The 26313-nt window shown below is 40.4% G+C and overlaps 1 long non-coding RNA gene across 2 annotated transcripts in view; it reads left to right on the top strand.

The window, feature by feature from the left end:
* LOC125175503 (uncharacterized) overlaps window positions 1–26313 on the top strand; it is a 133328-nt gene that overhangs the window by 79302 nt on the left and 27713 nt on the right. For both annotated transcript variants that reach the window (XR_007155839.1, XR_007155838.1), the window contains one exon: window positions 10294–10351. This is a non-coding gene — a long non-coding RNA (uncharacterized LOC125175503). The remainder of the gene's footprint in view (window positions 1–10293; window positions 10352–26313) is intronic.

The raw sequence follows: 26313 nt of genomic DNA, 5'->3' as shown, positions 1-26313 counted from the left end.
AGGATGTGAAAAAAGAGAGGAGTCAAAGATGGTTCAGATGTCAAAGATGGCTGAAAAGATGGAGTTGACACTTTCTGAGATGGAGACGTTTAGGAGGAATAGGTTGAGAGATGGGTGGGGGAGTTCACTGGTTTGATTTTGGACATGATACAAAATTTGAGAAGCCTAGTATACCTCAAAGTTTGTTGACTATATGGGTATATAAACCACCCTATAGCTTGCAGGAGAGGTCTGGGTAGAGACAAAGTGGAATTTAAAGATATGAAGTGGGATGAAGTTATTTAAACCAACAAGTGCAGAGGCCTGTGAAATGAGTCTTAGGGCATTCCACCATTACATGGGGGGAAGCCAGCAAAGTCTACTGGAAAGGAGTGGGCAGTGAGATAGCAAATAACCAAGAGAAAGTTTTGTCCCAGAGCCAAGGAAAGAAAGCGGTTCAAGAAGGAAGGAGTGATCACATGTATCAAATGCTGCCAGTGGGTCCTTGAAGGTGATGACTGATTGGTGGCCATTGGACTCATCAATGAGGAGGTCACAGATAACTGGATGATGGCTGTTTTTGTTAAGTGTTAGACAAGGATGCTTGTTTGGTGTGAGATATGCACAGAATGTTAGGGAGGCATGGAAGATAGAATAGACCACACTTTGGAGGGTTTTGCTTTAAAGTGGAACACAGAAATGGGGCAGCTGCTAGAGGAAGATATGAGGTAGTGGGAGGATTTTTAAGTGGACTCTTCCAGCATGTTTGCATTCCGATTGGTATAATCCAGTAGAGAGAGAAAAAAGGATGAAGCAGGACCAAAAATGATTAATTGCTAGAGGGCTAATTGGTAAGAGAGTTTGGGGACAAGTGCAGGGGTTTGCCTTAGAAAAGAGCCAGACTCTTCATCCTTGTAACAGGAGGGCTGCAAGAGAGTAAGGCACAAATGGAGGTAGGTGGGAATAAGTTAGAAGGACCCTGACAGGAAACTGATAGCATGATTACTTACAAAGAAATTGGCAAGTTTGGGGCAACTAATAAGAGTCGGTGAAGCCCCTCATGTTAGCATTACATGTAATAGCTATTACAACCCTGGGTCTGAAGAGTCAAGTGGAAGGGCTGTCATTAGAATCCAGTGGATCTCCAGCTGTGACTATAACTAGAGGACAGGGCCGCATGACAGAGTTGGAGACTAATAAAAGAAATGCAGTAACTCTAAAACCATAGACCAGAAGGGAGAGAGCCAAGGGAATAAAGCTCTGGATTTCACTCTCCTCTTGCCTTCAATTCTCTGGTCCTCTCGTTGGCTGAGCCAACTGGTATACAGAGGATAACAAAGCTGATGAAATCCATAGAAGTCAACCTCTCAGGCACAGAGTTGGCTGGAAAAGAGTGGAGGGTGAATCTGAAGGGAAAATGGAAAACGTCTGGTGGAAATGTTATCTTCTGACCTCTTCTATTTTCTCCCAAAATAGGAGGGATAAGTCCCAACTGAAAATAAGGATTATGGAGGATATATTAGAAGTTTGAGGAGAGAGAAGATGTATTCAACAGCTGTTGAATAAAGTAGGAGAGTTAAAGGAGCAGAGAAAAAGAGTATGCTTATTGGGCCCAGATGAACTTTGTTAGGTTAGTGATTATAAAGTGAGATTAGTAGGTATGCTTTTGAAATCTTCTCCAGCCCTATTAGGCTCTGTGGAAGACAGCACAGAGCTGTCAAGAGTTGGATTTAACCAGGGTTGGGTTTTGCCAGGAGAGTATAATGAAGGGTAATAGCACAAGGGAGTTGAGGGTGTATGGAAGGAAGGGACTGTAATAACAGACCATGCCCTGGCATTTTAATAATATGCAGGGAAATCTGGACATGAGGGGTAGAATCAATACATCAAGAGAACTTTGAAGACAAGTAATTGTTGGAGTTAGGAGAAGCAAAGAGATTGAGCTGAAAGACAGGAGACAATGGTCAGAGAATGAGACTGTGGAAGGGGATGGGTTTATTGGCAATGGCAAGGTCTATGTAGGGTATAACCAGGGGAGCGAGGTGTTGAGTTACAGTTAAGGAGAAAATCACTGGAAGTTAAGTGGTGAGGAAAGTAAAAAACCAGAGAGTTGAAAGGATCATCCCCATAGACATTACAGTCACCAGAAAGCATAACAACAGTAGAGCTAGAACAACAAGGATGTGGGAGTTGAAATTCTCAAGGAACGAGAGAGGTGATCTGCTACTCTATTGATGCTGCTACAAGGAGTGATAATTGGGTAGTGTGGTTTGATGTATGAACTTCAGAGTTGGAGAGGGTCATTGGGAGGAGGGGAGGATGATGGTCTGAAAGGGGAAATGAGCAAGAAAGACTTCTATTCAACTCTCAGTCACATTAGTATGAGGGGGAGAAAAACAGATACCACCTACTAGAGCTTTAGGGAAAGCAGTCTCAGGGGGAGAGCCAGGGCTCATTGGGAGAATGAAGGTGAAAGGAAAAAAAATACCTATGAGGTGGTTGCTATGTACCAGGAACTCTTCTATGATTTTTATATACTAATTATTTAATTCTCAAAACAAGGTCTCTGGGGGAAGATACAATTTCTAGCCCTATTTTATAGATGGGGAAATTGGAGCACATACAGGTTGAGTATATTGCTCATGATTGGTAGTAGCAACTGGCAGAGTTGGGACTTGAGCTCAGGTGGGTCACCTCAGAATCTCAGTGTACATAATTGCTGTGCTATATCACCCAGTGGCAAGCATTTGGAGAACAAAGGTTTTACTGATGTTACATCATGAGCTCCAGAGAAGGCACTGGTAAGATCTGGGGCCAGGGGAGGGTAGATAGGTCAAACTAAGAACTCTGCAGAGCCGTATGGGGTTGAGGGATAGGCTGGGATTTGGGCCTTCCTGTTTTGGAGGCATATGGAACTGGTGCTGATGGTCTCCAAGACAGGTAGGGGTGGTGAGGCTGTGAGTGTTGGGGTGATGGTGTCCAGGGTAGGGTGGAAGCCTTGCCAAGAACGCAAGCTCAGCTTCCTCCTCTCCACTCAGTCCTCTTCACTGGTGGGTGGAGTCTGGGAAGAGGCAGTATTACTTGGAGCATAATGAGATTTGGGGCCCTCTCTGCACTTAGCCTACCACCATTAGCTAGTTTTGTTTTGTTTTTTAAATAATTATTGCAAGCAGCCAGGAAGCTTCTGGAAATGAACAGTATTAAAAGCTTCCCCATTTTCCATGTCATGATTTTCTTTGAACTATGAATCTGCTCATCCATTTATTAAAGGGATCCTATCACTTTCACAAGATGGCAACCCATAATGAATCTTTTTACATCTACTTATGCTTTCACATGCATGATTTTGCTTCTCCACTTTGCAAAGTACCAGTGTTCAGCCTGGTTTCTGAAATATTTTGGGAACTAAAAATTTACTAATCTGAAGGATGGACAAAGAAATACTGAGTTTGGTATAAGAGCAGGGATTGAAAATGTGAGCTATCTGGAAGTATTTATACTTAATTTTTATTAGTCCTTTTTTTTTTCCTGAGTTTTTTGAAAAGAAAATATTCTTCCTCAGAAGGTAGAACAGAGAAAATTTAGCATGAAACATTTGCTGGAAGCTTTTCAATTGGCATTTATTACACTGATCTACTGTATTTTAAGTGGAATTGCTTAAACATTCAGCTTTGCACTTGGGAAAACATACGGTAATAATAGAAAGCATTTTAAGTGTCCAATCTGGTCAGACTGCATTTTTACTCTTATTGATGAATCAGCAAAAGGATCATTTTATACATCAAAGGCATTTATTAAATCTTGAACTGTTTGTGCAATGGGTTTTTGCTGTTAATAGAAACCATCAGGAAGGTGGAGATGCCTTTCAGAACGATTTTTCTTTTGTTGTTAAAGAGAACAGCAGGACAAGAAGAAACTAGTTAGAGAGAGAAGTAATGGCTTTTTCTTGGGTAAATAAGCTCCTGTGTCTTACCCATTCATTATGGTTTCTTCCAAGTGGAAGAAATTCTATTGATGCAACACTTCTGATCCTTCTCTGCTTTGTTGTTGTTGTTGTTGTCCATGAGTGATTTGCTTTGCTTTGATGATAAAATTGGAAATAATAGGTGGGTATGCCTAGCCCAGCTCTGCCTTTCTTGCTTAACCTGATCTAACACCACCTGCTCTGGGTGAGTGCATAAATGTGTTTAATTCAGGTTGCTTTGGCTTTCATGCTAAGTTCTGTCCTCTAATTAAGGGTCTATCAGTAAAAAGATGGTTATTTAGGTATCCTTTGCCACTCCATTACTTTGTACCTTAAATTGTACAAAGCCTGGAGCGTATGGTGCTGTTTACTGGGATCAAGTTGTATGATGTATGGGCAGCCTTCTCAGACTTTCTATACCATGTTAAATTCCTCTTCTACATGCTTGCATAGTTCCTGATATTTTCTCCTTTTAGCTCTTAACACACTTGCCATTGGTTGAATGCCTGCTTTTTTGCTAGAATATGAACTCCATGGTAGTGACCAAGTCTGTCTGGTTTACCTTGGTATTGCCAGGACCTAACACAGTGCCTGACAGACAGGGTAGTACCCAATTTATTGAATGAATGAATGAATGAATGAATGAATGAATCAACCAATCATTGAGCTACTGTATGAGAAAAGATTAAGTTCCTAACTTATGTAATGAATGAAAAAAATGGACAACTCATTTGAAAATTCCACTCAGAAAGTAAGAAAAGATTGTAGAAGCTATTGTCCTTCCATACTTCAGTTGTGAACAAGTTAATTAAAGCTATCAAAAATGTGTCTTCTTCAATGAGTCATGGCTGAACTGAGCTGGAAAACTTCATTTTTTTTTTTTTAAAATAAGGATCAGCATTTCATTGATATCCAGGCCTCATCCCAATATACTGTCAGCTGAGCCTTTTAGACAATATTAATTTTCGACGTCTAGAATTTTGCATATGAAAGTACAGAGACAAAATCCCATAAATTAGAAAGTACTTGATGTGATTCATTGCTCATTAATAATACTAAAGCATATTTTAACAATACTTTAAGGACTAGTAGGTAGATATAACTGTTCTAGGAAGATTTAGCTACTTCTGCCTGAAATAAATTGGGGGATAATAAAAAAAATTGAACATTGGAATTATTATTTTATTTATTTTTTATTTTTATTTTTATTTTATTATTTTTTTATATGGAATTTATTGTCAAATTGGTTTCCATTCAACACCCAGTGCGCATCCCAACAGGTGCCCTCCTCAGTGCCCATCACCCACTTTCTCCTCCCTTCCACCCCCCATCAATCCTCAGTTTATTCTCAGTTTTTAAGAGTCTCTTAATGGTTTGGCTCTTTCCCTCTCTTTTTTTTCCCTTCCCCTCCCCCGTGGTCTTCTGTTAAGTTTCTCAGGATCCACATAAGAGTGAAAACATATGGTATCTGTCTTTCTCTATATGACTTATTTCACTTAGCATAACACTCTCCAGTTCCATCCACGTTGCTACAAAAGGCTATTACTTCATTCTTTCTCATTGCCAAGTAGTATTCCATTGTGTATATAAGCCACAATTTCTTTATCCATTCATCAGTTGATGGACATTTAGGCTCTTTTCATCATTTGGCTATTGTTGAAAGTGCTGCTATAAACATTAGGGTGCAAGTGCCTGTGTGTTTATTTTGAGAGACAGAGAGAGCAGAGGAGGGGCATAGAGAGAGGGAGAGAGAGAATCCCAGGCAGGCTCCATGCTGTCAGCACGGAGCCTGATGTGGGGCCTGAACTCACGAACCGTGAATTCATGACATGAGCCAAAACCAAGAGTGGGATGCTTAACTGACTGAGCCACCCAGGTGCTCCTGTGATTATTATTTTAAAAGAAAGGAAGATGGGACACGCTGGGTGGCTCAGTCGGTTAAGCATATGACTTTGGCTCAGGTCATGATCTCATGGTTTGTGAGTTCGAGCCCCATATCAGGCTCTGTGCTGACAGCTCAGAGCCTGGAGCCTGCTTCAGATTCTGTATCTCCCTCTCTTTCTCTCTGCCACTCCCTTGCTTTCTCTCTCTCTCTCTCTCTCTCTCTCTCTCTCTCTCTCTCTCAAAAATAAGTAAATAAACTTTAAAAAAATAAAGTAAGAGAATCAATTTCTAACCAGAAACCACTGGATTGAGAATCTGAAATAAAGCTCGTAGAATTGGAACCCTCATTCTAGGTCCATCATTATACAATACATAAAACAGGAGAAGACTTGTAGTTAACTGTTTCTATCAATAAATGAAAGACTGTGCTATTCAGGTTATCTACAGTGTAATAATAAATTATCAATGGTCTGGAGGTTGAGGAATGTAGATGAATGATCTTTGATCTTTGCTTGGGATTCCTCATATGGTTACAGTCAGATGGTGGCTCAGGCTGGAGTCATTTAAGGCTTGTTATTCCTATACTTGGTGCTTGGGCTGAGCTGGCTGGAATAGTTGCAGGTTGATTGGGTGTGCGCATGTGTGCGTGTGTGTGTGTGTGTGTGTGTGTGTGTCTTATCTCCTTGTGAACTATCCATGTGGTTATCTTGAGTTTCATCACTGTATGTTGGTCTCAGGGGAGCTGGACCTCTTATATGGGGCCTGGCTACTGTTGGGGGAGGTCATCGACAGGATGCGACCTCTGGTTGATCAGCAAGCTCGACCCAGGCAATCAGAGGCTCCTGACTCCCTCCCCTATTGTTGGAATGTAGGTTCTACCCACCAGTCTTACCATGGGAGTCATTTTCAAGGATGCAGGCTTGAGAGAGTAAGGTGTTGTTAAGATCATCATACTAAAGGGGGGCCTGGGTGGCTCAGTCGGTTGAGCATCCGACTTCGGCTCAGGTCATGATCTTGCGGTTCGTGAGTTTGAGCCGTGCGTCGGGCTCTGTGCTGACAGCTCAGAGCCTGGAGCATGCTTCGGATTCTGTGTCCCCCTCTCTCTCTGCCCCTCCCCCACTCATGCTCCTTCTATCTCTGTCTCAGAAATAAACAAACATTAAAAAAAAAGATCATCACACTGAATATGTGACTAAACCCAGCTAAGGCCTCTATGTAAACATTTATGATTCTGGCAACTGGGTGCCAAGATCTACTCATCTTGTGGCCGCCCAAGACAAGTCTTGTAAGTAAGTTCCCCTGTTTATTAAAACTGCCACCTACTGACCTGCAGTGGTCTGCTTCCTCTTTCAGTCTCTCTTTACCCTCTGTACAGGGAACAGTTTCATGTTTCACCTAGGAAGCTCCCAAGTTTGCAAACCAACAGATTCTTCCAGGGACAGTATTCCAAGAGAAAGGAGGTGGAAGCTGCCAGTCTCTTACCTCCTGGCCTCAGACATTAGAACCAGTGTCTCTTCTGCCATATTCTCTGTGTGAAAATTGTCATGGTGCACACCCATTTTCTTTTCGTGTGTGAATTTTGTTTTATTACTCTTAAATTTTATTAATGCCTTAAGTTTGCGTATCACTTAAAACAAGATATGGGGCTTGTTGGGGCTGGGGCTCCTGGCTGGCTCAGTCGGAAGAGTGTGTGACTCCTGATCTTGGGGTCATGAGTTCAAGGCCCACATTGGGTATAGAGATGACTTAAATAAATAAATATTAAAAAAAAACCCCAAGATGTGTGCTTTAAAAAACATTCTTACACATAAATAGACCAATGGACAGTTAAGTAATCTATCCCTAAAACATGCACATCATTTTTATTCCGGTGTGCATAAGAAAGGGAAATAAGCTTTAAGTCTTTTTCTTTGTATTAAAGGTATTTGGAAATTATTATTCAAGAATGCCACATGTTTTCCTGAACAGCTGTGTATTCAGTAGCAAATGCTGATGTAATTAAAAGGCATTCGTGTTGATAAAGAAGACCAAGAAACATTTGTGCCATGTGTCATCACCCAGAAGAGAGTTCCAGTGGGCCTACAGTATGTCAAATAAATGAATGAGGTAGCATGAATCAAAACGTTTAGACGGAAAAACAGGTAGCATGAGCCAGATAATGTGACACATGTATATTCCAGGCACGTGACTAGGATTACACAGGTGGCTAGGTTTTATACTCTATTTTGTTCTTTCATTTGGAAAATAGTCAAGTGTAATATAATTCCCATTTATTGGCATTTATTGATAAGTAAATGCAGTTAGATTTAGGGTGGCAAACGTCCTTTCAGATACACACCAAAAATACATAATAGGCTGACCAATGCTAGTGTAGCTAAAGCAATATAACTACACTTCAGTTTTCCCACACTGCAGTTAAATGGACGTTAAACTGTCTGGTATTATTTCTGTACATCATACTGTCTGCTCTCAAGTTCCACAAGAGAATTCTTCAAAACGAGTCAGATTAAAGAATTTATTAATCCATAAAGAGTACTGAAATTATTATTCAGCAGCAGTCAAACTCAAACCCTAGAGTTGACTGTTGACTATGGTGTACGAAGGGGAGGTAGGTAGTGTGGGAAATTTTTGATTTTTTAAGGGAAGCATTGTTGGCATTCAATATTATATGAGTTTTAGACATGCAATATATTGATTTGACAGTTCCAGACATTACATAATGCTCACCATGCTAAATACAGTCACCATCTGCAACCATAGAAAATTATTGCAATATTGTTGACTGTATTTCCTATGCTGTACTTTTTATTTCTCTGACTTATTTATTTTATAACTGGAAGTTTGTACTTGTTAACGCTCTTCACCAATTTACCCCATCTTCCCACTCCCCTTTTCTCTTGCAATCACCAGTTTGTTCTCTGTATTTATGAGCCTATTTTTATTTTCTTGTTTGTCTTATTTTATTTTCTTGTTTTTATTTTCAGATTCCACGTATAAGTGAAACTATATGGTATTTGTCTTTCTCTGACTTATTTCACTTAGCATAATACCCCCAAAGTCTATTAATATTGTTGCAAATGGTAATATCTCATTTTTAAAATGGTTGATTAATGTCCCATTGTGTATTTATACCGTATCTTTATCCATTCATCTATTGATGGACCCTAAGATTGTTTCCATGTCTTGGTTATTGTAAATAATGCTGCAATAAACATGAGGGTGCATATAACTTTTTGAATTAATGTTTTCATTTTATTTGGGTAAATACCCAGTAGGAATTACTAGATCATATGATAGCTCAATATTTAATTTTTTAAGGAGCCTCCATACTGTTTTCCAAAGTGGCTGCACCAGTTTATCTTCCCACTAAAAGCGCTTGAAGGTTCCCTTTTCTCCACATCCTTGCAAACACTTGTTATTCCTTTTAACTTTTTGATACTAGTCATCTGACTGGTATGAGGTAATATTTCATTTGGTTTTGATTCACATTTCCCTGATGATAAGTAATGTTGAGCATCCTTTCATGTGTGTGTTGGCCTTCTGTGTGTCTTCTTTGGAAAAACATCTATTCAATAACCCATCTAGCTTCTTTTTGTTTTTTAAGTGTTTATTTTTGAGAGAGGAAGAGAGAGAGAGAGAGAGAGCGCACACACATACTAGTGGGGGAGGGGCAAAGAGGGTGACAGAGGATCTGAAGTGGACTCTGTGCTAAGAGCAGAGTGGAGAACCCAATGCAGGGCTCCAACTCACTATGTATGAGATCATGACCTGAGCTGAAGTCAGATGCTTCACCGACTGAACCACCCAGGTGCCCCTTAGCCTACCCATTATCAAAGGGGAGGGGAGGTAGGTGCCACCTCTTAATGGGAAGAATGTCTAAGAACTTGTGGCTTTCCTTTGCCTGCAATATATATTAATGTCTCCTCAGCTAAAAGTTGTTCTCACTAACATCACTTGGTTGTAATGAATCAATGGAAGGCATTAGCATAAAATTAGTTCTTAAACATATGTACTCATGAAATCAAGAAATATTAAATTTGAAATACTTGTCTATATTATATGTATACTGTTCCCTGATTCTCCTAGCCCATTTAAAATCATAGCTTCCAAAGGTAGGAAATTTCTATTTGTTTAGGAAATTAATATGTATCTTAAGGCTATCATGACTAGTGAAGTGATTGCAGATAAAGTCTTTGAAGATTTATTTTCCCCATTTAGGTCTTTGTATTATGCGTTAACAAACAATTTGGTAGCCTTCAATTTTTTTTTGTCTTTGGAGAAAATAAACTTACACACTTAGTTTTCTCAATTGCAGATGTTTAGACGATTAAAGGAGGGATTTGCAAAGCCCAAAGCAAAATTAATTTTGACCTTGGGAAAAAATGTTAAAATGAACTTGTGCCTTTTTTTAATTTTCCTGTATAAAATCTAAGAAACCAATATTTGGTTTATGTTTTCCCCTGTAGGCATAACCTGGATTCTGTAGCTGTATAAAATCCCACCTCTCCTGTGATATGACTCATTGTAAGTGCAATGATTTTGTTGTGTATATATTGTTAAAAATAATAATTTAATAATAACTAATATTTATTGAACACAAAGTATGTTCCAGATACTGTGCTAAGTACACAAATAAGTGCATTAACTCAATTAATCCTCTCAATGGCTATATGAAGTAAGCATTAATATTATCTTCATTTTCCAGATGAAGTAGAGATGCTGAGAGATTATATAATTTGCCCAAGTTTACATGACTAATAGTTGGTGATCTGGGGATTCATATCTAAGCGTGACTCATTCTGGAGACTGAGTTCTTACCTGATCATATACTCTCCAGACATATTTACTGACCCCAAGATCAGTGGATCTCATATAGTTTTGAATGTGGCTCGTAGAGACTGGGGACAGACTATGGAGGTCCAATCATTAGACTCACTTTTCTGTTGAAAAATGCTTTATAATAACAAATTGGAGAGAAACAAAAATTAAAAAGTAGCGATTTACTTGCTATTATAGTAACATGTGCCATCTATTAGAGGAATTTAAACCTACACATATGATTTTTTATTATAGATCAGTACCTTTTAAACTGGAATATAACTTGTAATTTTACATTTGCCTTGAAGTATGTTATTTAAATAGCCCAAATTCATAGGCAGTGTATCGCTAATTAAGTATCCTCCACCATAAAAGCAAAATTGTGTGGATTTTGCATATATCTATTTCAGCCCCAAAGTATGGCCAATTCATATTTGCACTCAATACAAAGCCCTTAAAGTGTAATTATTGAGAGATTATGGGTCAAAAAATGCTGTTGCTGAATGTATTTTTTTGCAAGACATGTAAGGTTAATCAAATAAAAACAAGTTAAATCATAATTATGTAGCTATACTAACTCCAGTGATAAGTAAAAAGCAAGAGTAGTAATTGAAAAACCGTGACCAGTTCAAGGCAGCACGTATATTTTAAGAAAGAGAGCATTCTGAACACTAGAGGATTAATTAGACAAAAGTACTTACTGAGAGCCTCTTATGTGCCAGCTTTTCTAGGAAAAGGTCTTAGAATATATCTACGAATAAAAAAGAAAAAGAGTCTTGCCCTTTTAGTGCTTACATTCTAGTGGGAGAGTCAGATAATTAAGAATAAATAAAATAAGTAAATTGCCAGTAGTTGACAATTAGTATCTAAGAAGAAAAATGGAGGACCAAGTAAAGAGATTGAGAGTATTAAGTGTAGGGGATTAGTTACAGTTTTGAATAGGGGCAGATAAGAGCAAGACTCATTGAGAAGGAGACACTTAAGAACAGACTTCACGTGAGGGATTTGCCAAGTGGGTTTCGAATAGAAGGACACGTAGGGAGAGGGCACAGCCAATGTACAGGCTCTAAGATGGGAGAGTGCCTGTGGAGGAACAGGCAGCCAGTGTGGCTGGAGTGGCATGAGCAAGGGGAAAGATGATGTCAGAAAGGTAGGGGTGGTGGGAAGCATTCTTCATGTCCGAGTGAGATGGGAACCTATTGAAGGGTTTTGTGCAGAGGGACATGGTATAGCTTATAATCTAGTAGGCTGCTGTATATATGAGAATAGATTGTAGGAAGATGAGAAGGTAAGCAAGGATTCCAGTGAGGAGTCTATTGCAGTCATCCTGGTAAAAGAGGATGGTGGCTCAAGCTACGGTGCTAACAGTGGAAGTGTTGAGATGTGGTCATGTTGTGGGTACGTTTGGAAGTAGAACCTATGTGGAATTTATGGAGCATGTGAAAACAAGAGAAAAGTCAAGCATGACTCCAAGGTATTTTCCTTGGATGAGTAGAAGGATGAAATTGCCATCATTTGAAGATGGAGAAGGCTGTGTGAGGATCAAGTTTGGGGGGAAAAGAACAGGACTGTTTAAGTCGTATTGAGGTTCAGGTGTTTATTAGATATCCAAGTGAAGACATTGAAGTAGCAGTTGGTATGAGAGTTTGGAGTTCAGGAAGGAGAAGGCTGGGCTTGACTTAAACATTTGGGACTTACTGGCATGTAAATAGATGGTATTTAAGATGTGAGAATGGATTGTCTAACCAAAAAAGCGTGTGCAGTTACACATAAGGAGGGAGGATGAAGGGCTGTACTCTGATGCCTTCCAGTACTATCAGGTCTATTAAAGGAGGGACCAGCCAAAGAGACCCAAGAAACAATGGCCAAATTAAATTTTTAAAAAAATGAAAAAAAAAAAAAAAAAAAGAAGCAATGGCCAAGCATGCCCCTTTCAAGAGAGACTGGTACTCTGGGAGAAAAGAAAAGAAAGTATATTGAAGAGGAGGGAGCCTGTGTCAAACGCTGCTGATAGATCAAGTGTAGTCAGGACTGAGAATTGACCATTGGACTTAGCAATTTAGAATCAAGTACTGCTTATGTTTATGCTTGATAGGAGATTTGCTGGGCTGCATGGTATTATGCCACCAGCCAATTAGAACATTGAATGAGAATCCTCGGTAAACACTAGTAAACCGCTCATTTTAGTTTATAAATGACAAATTTCAATACTGCTCTACAGCTCATGCAAAGGCATCGTAGTACAGAGTTCTAGCCAGAATGCCTGAGCTTGGACTGGTCCCACTGGTTACTGACTATGTGATTTTGGGTAGTGGGTTGTATCTCTAAGTGCTTCTGTTTCCCCGCCTGTAAATAAGGATGACCAAACCCTAGGTTTGGTGTGAAGAATAAATGTGTTAGTACATGTAAAGAAAGCATTTCTGAGAGTACCTGGTGCATTAATACTCAACAAATGCTAGCTATTATTAGTTCTGTTATTAACATAGTGCCAGAGTATGATAAAGATAATAAAGTCTGTGGAATACATACACTATAGTGCATTACTCCCCTGTAACAACCATACAACTTGTAGTTTTTTTTTAAAGGTGTGTTTCTTTATTTTGAGAGGGAGATAGTGCAAGTGAGGGAGGGGCAGAGAGAAGCGGAGAGAGAATCTTAAGTAGGTTCCATGCTGTCAGCTCAGAGCATGACACGGGGCTTGGACTCACGAATCACGAGATCGTGACCTGAGCAGAATTCAAGAGTCAGATGCCTAACCTACTGAGCCACCCAGGTGCCCCCAGAATCTGTAGTTTTGATCATTTGGTGGCCTCTTAGGAAAATCTTTATACCTCACTGATGGTGTATGGATCACACATTTGAACTAAGCATCTCCTTAGTTCAAATGAATAAACTGGGAGTATTGTTGGAAGTTCATTTTTGTTCAGGGTTTGAAAGGGGAAAACATTGCTGAAATAATTTTCTTAAAAATTAATCATTTTTCTTGTTCTCTCCTTCCACGCTGGCTTCCTACTCCTTTTCTCTGGACTTTTGGGAAAGAGTGGGAGAAGGAAAAATTAGAGAAAGGTAAAAGTTAATGAATAAGAGGGAAAAAGGGAGGAAATACAGGAAGAACATTTTGGAAAGACCTCTACTTATTTGTGAGTGAGAAAAAGAAATTATATGTTTGGTTTGACTCCTTTATTGCCAGGTGGTAAAAAGAAACAGAATGCTGGTGGTATAATTTGAAGAGAATTTTTTTTTAATTTATTTTTGAGAGACAGAGACAGAGCATGAATGGGGGAGGGGCGCGCGCGCACACACACATACACACACACACACACACACACACACACAATCTGAAGCAGGTTCTAGGTTCTGAGCTGTCAGTACAGAGCCTGATGTGGGGCTCAAACCCATGAACCATAAGGTCAGGACCTGAGCTGAAGTCAGAAACTTAACTGACTGAGCCACCCAGGTGCCCAGAAGAGAAATTTTTTACCTTTATAAATTTGGCTGTAGACATGCCCGGATGTTTGAGGTCAAACAGTTTTCCTTTGAGTGGAACTGACACAAATGTGGACTTCTCTGACCTCCAGTGTTTAGGTAAATATCTGTTTTTCTTCCCAATCTCTATTCAGAGACACTGTGCCCAAATAAGGCCTGATATTATAATCCTATACAGCTGCCAGTATTCACAAAGTCAACCTTTTGTCTTTGATGGCAAGTAGTAGGGAGGCTATCAATGAGCAGAAAATTCATCTCGTCTGCCTTTTGTGGTCCCAACTGGCATGATGGCTTACATACTCAGTAAAGGTTCAATGGATGAATTAATGTGAAAAATAAATTACAGGTCCATTAGGTATGAGATGATTGGGCAGCAATCCATTGATTGCCAAGATCTGATTAATCTAACTTGTTAAGGTAATACTTGCGAAGTGGGTAAGAATATCCCAGACGACAAAAAGCAGATGTGCAGAAAGTGTAGCTTTCTAAATCTTTCTGTGACTCAATCTAATCTCTTTTTCGAATCCCTATTCTGTCAATGGCAGAAAAATAATAATCTTAATAAATTCTGAAAAACCTAATAGAGAAGATGCTCTTATGCCCCCAGTCACATCATCTGTGCCTCACTTCTGATTTAAATCTTGGCTGTGTGCATAATTCTGTATGGGCTTTGACTTACTTCCAACTGTCAGCCTCTAGGCTGAGGTTTATGTGCTGAGTCTTTGCTTTTTTTTTTTTTTTTTTTTTGCCCGTGGGTTCCTTCAAACTCACGAATGTTGGCAGGCGCTAGCTTGGCCTGTAGTATATATGCAGCTTGGAAGTGCAGAAGAATGAACACTTCTGAGGCTATGTGATGGTTAATTTTATGTGTCAGCTTGACTGGGCCACAGGGTGCCCAGATATTAAGCATCATTCTGGGTGTTTCTCTAAGGGAGTTTTTGGATGAGATTAATGTTTAAATGGGTAGACTGAGTAAAGCAGACTGCCTGGATACTGTGGGTGGGCCCCATACAATCAGTTGAAAGCCTGAATAGAACACAAAGGCTGACTGTCCCTCGAGAGAGAACTCTCTCTGCCTAATGGCCTGTGGACTGGTACATTGTCATTTTCCAGACTCAAACTGAAACAATGGCTCCTCTTGAGCCTTGAGCCCGCCCTTCAGACTGGAGCCATACCATCAGCTCTCCTAGGTCCCCAGCTTGCCAACTCACCCTGCAGATCTTGTGACTTGTCAGCTTCTGTAATCATGTGAGTCAATTCCTTATAATAAATCTCTTTCTCTCTCTCTCTCTCTCTCCACACACACACACACACACACACACACACACACACACACACACACACTACTATTTCTGCTTTACTGGAGATGCAGACTAATACGGAGGCCATCCCTTGACCATTTGAGGATGGGGGTCCATGGATAAATGCCTCAGCTTCCCGTGATTCAGGTGGACAATTCTCTATGATTCTCAGGAGGTTCCAAAGGAAGTGAGTTCTTATTGCTCACAAGGGCTGCCTCAGTAACACTCCCTTACATTGGCTTTGCTTCTTTCTCAGTTTCTTTCTTCTAGTCCCTCACTCCTGTTCTCTGGAATCCCCTTCCTCTGCCTCCCCAAAAAAGCAGCTACACTCAAATTCAGGCTCTTTTTTTATGGAAGCCCAAACTAAGACATATAGTCATTTTAGATTTAGCCTCTGTCAATTTGGACATTTTCTCTCCCCCCTCCTCCCTGCGGCAGCATCTAAGGTTTGGGGAATTTGTAGAGTGCCATGGCTTTGGAGGGAGGAATCTGGAATGTTTTTGGTCTCTGGTTTTTTGCTGGCACCTGCTGCAGTGGTCGCAGCCGCATTCTTCTTAGCCATCGCTACCCTTCACCCTGACTTTGCTGAAATATTCGTATTGTCCTTGACTTTATATTTCCTTTTTGTAAGTTTATTTTTTTTTTTCTGAGAGAGAGAGAAACATGGAGTGTGAGTGGGGGAAGGGCAGAGAGTGAAGGAGACACAGAATCCAAAGCAGGCTACAGGCTCCACACAGAGCCCGACGCAGGGCTCCAACCCACAAACTGTGAGATCATGACCTGCACCAAAGTCAGATGCTTAACGGACTGAGCCACCCAGGCACCCTTCTAGCCTTCTTGTATTTTTGTGTTTTCTGAGATTACCCTTGCTGACATCATTTTTCTCTGTGTTGTTGTTTTTAAAGCTAGAGAGGTATGGGGGAACTCAAGGGCCTTGCTTGCTTTCAAGGGCCCTGCCAGGAACTTGAACTCAGGTTCTCATTGTCCTTAGACTCTAAAAGTTTTGTGAGGGTTCAGTCGTTCTTCCCCATACTGGATTTGACCAGTGGAGGATGAGGGACAGAAGGGGCAGAGCCCCTTTTCAAAACGTCGCATGGTATCTCATGGCCTTACTTCCCTCTGCCTCTGTCCCTTACTGCCTTCTCTTCAACTCTCAAGCATATTAAAGCAGGCACTGTTGATTTCTTGCCCTGTATTCTCTCATTCTCTCACCCGCCCTGAGCTGCAGCTATAAACACTTCCAACATACTGCCAGTTCCCACTCAAAGTGCCCGCACCTGCCTCTTTCTGTTTCTCTGCTTGAGGGCTTTCTGTGATATCATGGAAGCATGCTTGGCTGAGCAGGTACAGCCCAGAATTATACAGTATTGACATCTCTGTGGGAAGCTGTTGCCCAGCAGGTGAAGGGATTTGGGAGTTAAATGCCCCAATCTGCTTGTCTTTCAGGAAGATTCTGAGGGGTGCTTCACACAGTTTCTCAGAGGGTCCCTAATACATTTTAGCACCAGCTGCCCACATTGCAAACCAGCTCATCAACGCGCCATTTATTTACTTTCTTCCTTTCTCTGTCTCACATCTTACTTTAAAAAAAATTTTTTTTTAACATTTATTTATTATTGAGAGACAGAGAGAGACAGAGCATGAGCCGGGCAGACAGAAGAGGAGACACAGATTCCGAAGCAGGCTCCAGGCTCTGAGCTGTCAGCACAGAGCCCAACATGGGGCTCGAACTCACAAACTGTGAGTTCATGACCTGAGCTGAAGTTGGACGCTTGACTAACTGAGCCACCCAGGCGCCCCTGTCTCGTATCTTACGTGTGCTTCCTGGAACCGCTTCCTGGAACCACCTTGTGAATAAACTCCCTGCACTCAAGTCATTGTCTCAGGACAATAAAAATTTCTTTGATGGGTGGGAACAAATTCTCTTTGCACGTATTCTTTGAACACCTCCTGTGACAGGTGGACTATGGCTTTTCAACTTAAAAGCCAAAGATTTTCGATTTTTTTTTCTCTTTTCTTTCTTGACGACTCAAATGGATCCAAACGGTTAAGGGCCACAGGTTAAAAGGAAGTAAAGAAGACCAAAAACAAACGTTCCCCTTACCACATGAATCTGTCAACTAAGAGAACCTTCCCACATAAAGGAAAGCTGTTCATGGTTAGAAGTGTTTGTGTAGTCATCTACCACCTGGAACTGCCAGTCCTGGTGTAGCAACCAAACCCTCTGGAGGTCGTCAGCCCATCTGTCATCCCTTGCCAGGAAGAGCAATTCTCTGGTTCTGTCGATGCAAATAGGCCAACAGCAGGTATTCCTGAGGTATATGGAGACCATTTCCCTGGACAGCTGCTGCTGAATACAGATGTGGGGACTCGAGCAGCCAACAAGTTGTTATAAGCATGTGCCAGACATAACCATTCAGAGAAGATTGATTTTATCGTCTGCTAGGTTTATGACTGAGGAATGTACTTCAGCGACCAGCTTTTGATTAAGTCACAGAGAAGTGCTAAGGATGTTTTCTTGTCGAACGCGTGGGCCTTCTGATAAACAATAAACATCATGCTGGAGAAATCAGCACTTTCTGCAAACAGTCTGCACCTTACAGGCATTAGCATATGCCAAGGTCAGTCATGCCTACTTCAAATAACTGGTTCAATTGGAAAAAAAAAAAGGTGTAAATTGCAATGAAAGGGAAGCAATTTAGCCTAGGGATATAGGCCATTCCTTTAAAAAAAAATGTCTATTTTTAACATAGAGACTGTGAATAAAGAAACTTTTTGGAGATATTTTTGGTTGGGTTATCCCCAAAACAGCACTGAGATGAGGATTTAAATGCACATAGTGTATCTAGGAGGCACAGGTAAAGAGTGGGGAAGTGAGATGGGGAAGGGAAGAAATCCAGTAAATGGTGTGAGATCAAGCAGGTTATCACTTTGGGCAACTGAAGCTCAATTAAATTGGGAAATTCTGGGAGAGGGCTGAATGTGCTTTAGAGATCTCTTCCCTCCCCCAGTCCCAACCCCAAGAAATGAGGACACTGGGGTACTTATTCTCCAACCCTGGTCAGTCATTGGCTCAGGGCTGCTTGCTGGGGCTCTGTGGGGGCCATCTGTGCCACCCAGATTCTCCTTCAGAGAAGGACTTGGCCCAGCTTCTGGGAGTGCCGTCAGTGGACAACCTTCCACCATCTACCCATTCAGTAATTACCTTCGGTGCCGAAAGCCACCTTGCCGAGGTCACATCCTTCCATGGTAGCCCGTATGCAATGTTTGACTGAAGTGGGGATATAAAAGCCTGGCCATTTAAACCCAACTTGGGACGATTCTAATTTGCCTCCAGAGCTCCCCACAGGGTTGACTGAGGTTATCCAGGCCTGTGCTCTGGACCAACTTGACTTTTGCCTCAGCCCACTCCTGTTTGCTTTCTCTATCTCTGTGGGTGTCAATCCCAAGAGAACTCCTTAACACATCCTGCACATTAAATTCTATCTCACAGTGTGCTTCCTGGAGAACCTAACCTGGGGACGGGATTAATTTCTGACATGCATTGACCGCTACACAGGCAGAGTCACAGTGATCTCAGTTGTAGACTATGGATATGTGCTGAGTTCTTGAGTACTGAGGGCATGATGTCTGTTGAGGGGGTGGAAGTGTGGTAGTTATTTCTTTGTTTCCGTTGACTGGGTGGGGGTTGGGTGAGATCACATGATGGTAATGGGAGCTAAAATGCTTAATGAATGGCTGGAAAGCTAGGGAGGGGGGCCACTGAGGTGTGATTTGGTGTCCAATATGATCGTGGGGGATTCAGAGCCCCAGGAAATAAGTAGGAGAGCAGGTGGCTAACAGACGGATAGCTGAGGGTGGAGAGGGTGGAAGAAGAAAGGAAGATAGTCCAGAATTGTGAAAAGGGAGACAATGGAATTAGTAGGTCCTTAGGTATTAGCTATTACTATTCTTATTACTACATTGTGGGCTAAATTGTGTGTCCCCCAAGTTAATATGTTGAAGCCTACCCCTACCCCAAACCTCAAAATATGACTGTTTTTGGAAATAGGGCCTTTAAAGATATAATTAAGAGGTGCCTGGGTGGCTCAGTTGGTTGAGCATCCGACTTCGGCTCAAGTCATGATCTCATGGCTTGGGGTTCAAGCCCTGTGTCAGGCTCTGTGCCGACAGCTCAGAGCCTGGAGCTGCTTTGGATTCTGCCTCCCTCTCTCTCTCCCCCTCCCTTGCTTGCACTCCATCTCCCTCTCAAAAATAAATAAACATTTAAAAAAATTAAGAAAAAAGGATATAACTAAAATAAAATGAAGGTGTTTGGTGGGTCCCAATTTAATCTGACTGGTGTCATTATAAAAAGAGATTGGGCCACAGAGACACTAGGAATGCACACACACAGAGGAATGACCATGTGAGGACATAGTGAGAAGGCAATCATCTGAAAGTCCAGGAGAGAGGCGTCAGAAGAACCCAAACCTGCTGACACCTTGATCTTGGACCTCTAACCTCCAGAACCATGAGAAAACAATTATCTCTCATTTTAGCTACCCAGTTGTAGTGATTTTATTGTGGCAGCCCTACAAAACTAATACAGCCACTGTTAAAATTATTATTTTATTTCTCTCTCTCAAAATTAAATCTCTTAGTAAATCCTGCTAGTTCTGTCTCTAAGTGTCTTGAATCCTGTCTAGTTCCCTTTCTCCCTATGGTATATCACTCTAATGTTAGCCTCTTCCATTTTTTTTTTTTTTTCCAACTGGTTCTTCAGAGTAGGTCGGCTCATTCTGGGCTTACCCCTACCACATTCTCCCACAGAAAATCAGACAAAATGACCACCTTAAGTGTATATTTGATTATGATAGTTCTGCTTGCTTATTCAATGGCTTCCTATTGTTCCTGGAATAAAGTCCAAACCTTCCAACGTGGCTTCCAAAAGGCTCTGCTCAGCCTTGTCCATTTCTGCCCTTCTGCATCGTTGACCTTATCTTTAGCCACACTGTGTTGGATTCTATTCCATCCTTCCTCCAAACTCGACATTTCTGCACACACTGTTGTTCCTTCAAAATACTGGTCCCGAAGTATTCATGGTTTATGTTGCTATCTGTCCTACTGTTTCATACCTGGAGTACACATCAAGGTTTAGAACTCACGGAGCCCTGTAAACTGTTCTGTGTTACCCCTTTGTCTTACTAATGAAGAAACCCAAACTGGAAAGGCAAATGATGCATGTCAGCTCAAAGCATTAGTTACACAGTGGACTTTGGAACACTCTTGACTTTGGGACATGTCTCTGTATCTCCTCACTGCTAGGCTTCCTTCACTGGTGCCATTTTCTTCCATCTTCAGGGTTTTCTTTATGCGGAGTCCAGTCACTTCTTTCCTAAACACTGTTTCAGTGAAGTTATTCCTCTGCCCAGGAAGTCACCATGGCTTCCTATTATTTTTCATATCAAGCCTACAATAAGACTGGATTCCAGGACACTCCATAGTTTGCTTTTGTCTTCCCCATTTGTTTCCTAACAGGCATTGTCTATAGGTGTCAGACAAGCCATTTTTACATCAATACTTTATTTCATTGATCTAAGATGTCATTAATTATAAAATGGACTATCATTTTCATTTATTATTTAAGGTAGAAAAAAGGATGCCAATTAAGCTAAAGTATACCCTTGACTAAAAGTGGGTTCTAATTTCAGTGTCACTCATTTCACATGAAAAACATGTAAATTTTAGAAACATTGTAATATACTATATTTAAAAATTGTTGCTTGGCTCAGATTCCACTGACCACACGAAGCCCTCCTTGACCAATCCTGGACAGGTTTCTTGAATTCCTACAGAATTTATCAACCCTTTACACATTCCCTAGCTTTTCCAATTTCCTTCCTTCTCCTTTATCCGGTTCATTGGTGATGATTGAGTGCCTGGCACCGGGTATGCAGCGATGGAAAGAATCTGGTCTCTGCCCTTATGGTCTTTTTATAAGGAAGTAAGGAAATACATAATTATAGACCACAAACTGCTATGTAGGAAATAATGCCAAAGATGGAGAATAAAGGCAGGGTGCTGGAGAGAAATCTAAGTAAAATGTATTCCACATTCCACTTGAACCTCACCCTCCTACCACATGTGCACCTCTTTTCCAAAAACCAGTTTAGACTTTCATCTGCCCCCCAAATTTAAGTCATTTTCTCCCACATACTAGTCTACTTTATAGCTTCAAGAAATCGCTCCCTCCTGTTGCTTTGAATCTGTGTTTTTCCTTTGAGAGTGACAGCATAGCAAGGTGTTGACAGCATGGTTTCTTTGAGCCCCAGTCTCCCTGTGCTCAAGTCCCAGCATTGTCATTTATTGATTGTATGACTTTTAGTAAATGTCTCTGTGCCTCAGTTTTCCTATTCTTAAAAATGGAGGCAATACTAGTACCCACATAATGACATCACTATAGGGATTAAGTGAATTAAAACATGCAAAGTGTTTAGAAAAATGTTGGGCATGTAGAAACCATTCTAAGGATCATTATATCTACCCTGATTGCTTTCATCCATGTTTTATCTCCCCTTTTAGACTCTAATGTAGGCATGGTGAAGACCAAGGGGTTTGGGAACAGAATAGAAGAAGATCAAATCCTGGTTGAACAAATTTTCTAGATGCATGAGCTTGGATACATATTTCTTGACCATTCTCAAATTTAATTCTCTTTATCATTTAAATAATGATAGCAAATGCTTACATTTGGGGGTTGTTCAGAGGAATAAATAAGATAAACATGCAACATGCCTGCTATATAGATCTCAGCGAAGACTGCTATTGTCCTTACCTCAGTTCAGGAAGTCTCTCTGTGTTTTCGTTTCACACAATAGAACTCACCAGCCATGATGTTAGTGATATTTTAGCTAAGTGATAACAGCTCAGTATAAAAAAAAGCGAGTGAGTAAGCAAATGGTAGTATCCAGTAGAGACCTTGTCATGGGGATTGGTAAAATATTCACACTCCAGCTTCTGCTTCTTTATTTTTGGGGGACAAAAATAAAGGGTGTGGGGTGTCTCTGGAGAGAGTCTTACCCTTCTCTTCATTTCCTTCCAGGTACCCTAGACCAGCACATCCTCCAATGTGTTGATTGTGTCTCCCACACAAGTTTACCATGACATTCTGTCTCTCCTACTATCTTGTTCTTGAAATTTAGTGGGGCTTTGCTTAAGGGTATGGGAACCTGTCCTTTTCTTTCTTTTATTTATTTATTAATTTTTTAAATATTTATTTTTGAGAGAGAGACAGAGCACAAGCTAGGGAGGGGCAGAGAGAGGGAGACACAGAATCTGAAGCAGGCTGTAGGCTCTGAGCTGTCAGCACAGAGCCTGATGCAGGGTTTAAACTCACGAATCATGAGATCATGACCTGAGCCTAAGTCAGACGCTTATCTGAGCCACCTAGACACACCTGGACTTTTCTTTTAGAATGAAACTTGAAATGTCCACTGGAGAGTGCAGTCATCAAGACCCAGCAAAATATGTGCTTCCAGCTTTGGTTTTCAAGCTAGAACTTCTGCATTTGAAGGCTGAACGAACCCCACGGAGTACCATATTCCATGATAATAAGCCTTGGAAATTTTCACTCTCAGTAAAGCGGGTGTCTGTAGCCCTGACAATGCACAAAACTTGTATCAGCAAATGCAACATTTGATTCACAAGCCCCTTCAGCTCTTTTTGTGTTACTGTTGTCATGCTACTTTGTGACTCCCCATTAAAGCTGGCATCTGGCTTTCTGGCTTACATTAAGTACTAATTTATTTTGGACAATTTTCAGGGCTAATCAACCAAAAGCCATATCCGTATGGCTCTGGGAAAACATTTCTCTTCTCACCTCGCCCACAGTGTATCACTTAGAATAAAATGCTTCATTAAACTAGATCTTAGTGATAGACACGTGTCACAAGTTATTGCACCTTGCAACACTCCCAAGAGATCAGTGTAAAATCAACCTGAAGCTAAAATAAAAATGGGCCAGTTTTGGCAATAAGTAAAATTCAAATGTATGTCATACTGTTCCATATATAATGCTTTTTTCTCTCTCTAGTCTCTTTGATAACAAAAATATCTGATGACTTAGACCTTCACTGAAAAGCAGAAAGAAGAAAAATTATGCAGAGTACTTGACTGCTCCTTGCCCCCCTCCTGTACTCCTCTCCCTGTGATTTAATCAACCCAAGTCTTCTTCACTAGCTCCTAGATATCTCTGGAGTTGGTCTGTTTCTCTTCCTACTCATAGGCTCCCCTTAGCTCGGGCTACCATTTTCTCATCTGAGTTACTGAAATTGCCTCACTTGTTTTTACTCAAGCCTAGCTCATTCCCTCACCCCACTTCCCTAGTCTGACAATGCTGTTTTGTATGTTAGATTGACTGCTTTCAAGGCCCCACATCCCTCCCTGGGTACACATATTTGATGTGAGATTGCAATTCTCCTCCCTAAAGAGAGGAATTAATTTGTTTCTTGACTTCTTAAATCTGGGCTAGCTTTATGACTCGCAGTGGACGTTGGGATGTGGGGGAAGTGGAAGAATGTCATTCCCTAGCCTTAGCCTCAAGAGGTCTTGTTGACCTTGCCTTCTTGTACTCTGCCATTGCCAGGAAAGCGTGGCTCGGCTAGCCTGCTGGAGGATGAGGGACACATGGAGTAGAGCAACATTATCATACACAGCCTACTGAAACCAGTCTAGATCAATCAACAGCTAGCCCATGCCTAGGCATGAGAGAGAGAGAGAGAGAGAGAGAGAGAGAGAGAGAGAGAGAGAGAACCAGCCAAGATTAGCAAAGCCACTCAGCCAAAGCTCAGCTCACTCTCGACACATGGGCAATAAACATTCATTGTGTATGCTACAGGGGTTTTCTGCGTGTTGTTATGAAGCATTATTTTGGTGATAGAAAAACCGATAGACTTTCTAAAGTAGAATTGGATAATCTTGCTTTAAAAATGATGACAATGCTAATTGCTTTACAAATAGCCTTTCTGTCTTTTTTTGTCCCTTTTATAACAGAACCTAATTTTGTTGAGGGCAAATTTTGTTAGAGTCAAACTCCCTTACCCCTAAGATCAGTTACATAATATGGTTTTGGTCATTGGTATCTGGGCAGAAATTTCTAGAGAGGAACTTCTTTCTTAAATAAAAAGGAATATCCATGAAAGAAAAAAGTGATAAATTGAACTTCATTAAAGTTTAAAAATTTTGTGCTTCAAGAGACATCATTTTAAAAATGGAAAGACAAGACACAGGCCCAGGGAAAATATTTTTTGAATTACATATTTGATAAAGGACTTATGTCCAGAATAAAATAAAGAGCTTTTGGAGCTTATTGTAAGACAGACAACCCAATTTAAAAAAATGGGCAGGAGATATATAATAGGCACTTCATCAGAGAAGATATACAAATAGCCAACAAGCATGTGAAAAGATGCTCTACGTCATTAGTCAGTCACTAGGAAGATGTGAATTAAGATGTGATGAGATACCACTTTATTCCCACTAGAATGGCTTTCATTAAGGACAGACAATAAAAAATACTTGCAAGGAAAATAGAGATTTTGGAATCCTTATACATCACGGATGGAAGGTGTAATAGGGCAGCCGCTTTGGAAGAGGTTGGAAATTTCTTTTTCTTTTTTCTTTTAAGTAAGCTTCACAGCCAGTGCAGAGCCCAATATGGGGCTTGAAGTCACGGCCACAAGATCAAGACCTGAGCTGAGAACAAGAGTTGGACACTTAACTGAGTTACCCAGGCACCTCTGTTTTTTTTTAAGATTTGTTTTCTAACTTTATTGATGTATAATTGACTTATAACATTGTGTAAGTTTAAAATGTACCCATGATGATTTGATACACAAATCTGTTGCAAAAATGTTTACCACAGCAGGATAGTTAACACCTCTGTTACCTCACATAATTAATTACCTTGTGTGTACGTGTGTTGAAAATATTTAAGATCTACTGGCTTAGCAACTTTCAAGTGTATCATACAGTATTGTTAGCTAGAGTCACCATGCTGTACATTACATCCCCAGAACTTAAATCTCTTATAACTGGGAGTTTGTTTCTTTTGGCAACATCTCCTTATTTCCCCAACCTCCAGTCCATGGAAACTACCATTCCACTATCTGTTTCTATGAGTTCAGTTTTTTTAGATTCCACATATAAGTAAGATTATATAGTATTTGATTTTCTCTGGCTTATTCCACTTAGTATAATACCTTCAGGGTCCATTCATGTTGTCACAAATGGCAGAATTTCCTTCTTTCTCGTGACTAAATAGTATTCCATTCTGTATTTATGTTGCATCTTCCTTACCCATTTATCTGTGCATGAACACTTAGGTTGTTTCCATACTTTGGCTATTGTGAATAATTCTGCAGTGATCATGGGAGTGCAGATACCTCTTCAGGATCCTGATTTCATTTTCTTTGGGTTATATACTCAGAAGTGGGATTACTAGATCATATAGTGGCTCTACTGTTTTCCATAGTGGTTACACCAATTTACATTCTCACCAACAGTGCATGATGGTTCTCTTTTCTCCACATACTCACAATACTTGTTCTCTCTTGTCATTTTGATATTTTGATGATAGCCATTCTAACAGTTGTGAGGTGATATCTCATTGTGGTTTTGATTTGCATTTCCCTGATGATGAGTGATGTTGAACACCTTACATATACCTATTGGCCATTTGTATTCTTCTTTGGAAAAATATCTACTTAGGTCCTCTGCCAATTTTTTAAATCATATATATATATATATATATATATATATATATATATAATATAATATATATCATATAATCATAATCATCATATAATATATATCATATAATCATAATCATATAATATATAT

Source organism: Prionailurus viverrinus, chromosome C2, assembly GCF_022837055.1.
Source record: "Prionailurus viverrinus isolate Anna chromosome C2, UM_Priviv_1.0, whole genome shotgun sequence".
NCBI classification, from domain to species: Eukaryota; Metazoa; Chordata; class Mammalia; order Carnivora; family Felidae; genus Prionailurus; species Prionailurus viverrinus.
This window is presented reverse-complemented; position numbering and strand designations above follow the sequence as displayed.